Genomic DNA, 1,439 nt, shown 5'->3' on the forward strand with positions numbered 1-1,439 from the left:
TTTATAAATATCGAATGAAAGCATGAACGAATGTTCGTTCTACGTGTAATTAATAATCGATGACCGATTCGGATTAACCAAATCCACACAGAAGAATATTTTTCCAGATTTACACTGCTATGAAAGTGTTAAATGCTGATGAATATCGTTGAACAAAGTAACATTATGCATATTAGTGCAAATAGTGAATATATTTTTTAATTAATAAAATATGTAAAAACTAACATTTACGTAAAGAACAGAATTAATGAACGTGTAAGAATACTGGATAAATAACGAAAGAGAGTATTGGTTGAACAGATGCTGTGGTGTCCGAGTGGTTAAGGAGTCAGACTCGAAATCTGATGGGCTATGCCCGCACAGGTTCGAATCCTGTCCGCAGCGAAAACTTTTTTTACCATTAAAAATACATTTTTTTGTTCCGATTTTTTATCTTCTTACTTTTCAAACATATTTAGCAACAATAAAAAACATTCAAATATTTAAATAAAATATTTAACCATTAATATCGTTGTTTTTATTTCTTCTACCTTACTACTGTTCAATGCTTTGTCATGTTTCATTTTGTTTTTCTTAAAATGAGGGAGGGAAAAAGGTAATTACATGTTGCAACAATATTAATGTTAATTAAATTATAGTTTATAATACAAATTTCATATAATTATATGTATACAATGTATGTTTTCTATATTGTATTATGAATATTAATATAATAATACGTGTATGTGAATGTTCGGTAACATTATTTTTATTGGTTTTTTTATTGGTGTAGCAAGATTATTCTACTGTGGAGGTAAACATGTTTCTTTAATGGTAAAAAATGGAGAAACTGGTAAACACAGTATGTGTACTATACATATTGTACGATACACGAAGGTGTACAATTAGGTCAACATTTTGCGGCTGTTTTGCACAAAGTAGAACGCTATTATAAAAACTACTTTATCATATTTTTGCAGTATATCGTCCTCTTTTATATCGATATAAGCAATATTTTATATATACAAAGAATATTTTATATTATCTTTTTAAACCTATACTCCAAATAACAATGTATGATTAAAGAATTTTATAATTGAATAATACATCAAATAAATGTCACCATGTTACAATAAAAAATAGATCAAACTCCAATGAAAAATCTTTACAGTTAAAATATTTATCTACTCATAACAATTCAATAAACTCGATAAGACAAACAAAATGATTAATTGACTCTTGAATCAATAAAGTTATGTGGCTTACCAAGACCAAGTATTAATTTTATGAATTAAAAAATCGAAACATTATAATCATTAATTTCCATTTAAAAAAATCTGCGATACCACCAATAATTCCTAAAATTATTATTTTGATTTAAAAGTGATTTTAAAAAAGGAAACTTGATAAGATAAACAAAATAATTAATTGACTCTTGAATGAATCAATAAAATTATATA

General features: G+C 25.9%; 1 non-coding gene across 1 annotated transcript; it reads left to right on the forward strand.

The window, feature by feature from the left end:
* Positions 1-302: 302 nt before the first annotated feature.
* On the forward strand, positions 303-384 carry TRNAS-CGA. Its single transcript has one exon. It is a non-coding gene; the product is annotated as a tRNA-Ser (tRNA).
* Positions 385-1,439: the final 1,055 nt, after the last annotated feature.

This window comes from Bombus impatiens, unplaced genomic scaffold, assembly GCF_000188095.3.
Source record: "Bombus impatiens unplaced genomic scaffold, BIMP_2.2 scf_5517, whole genome shotgun sequence".
NCBI lineage: Eukaryota > Metazoa > Arthropoda > Insecta > Hymenoptera > Apidae > Bombus > Bombus impatiens.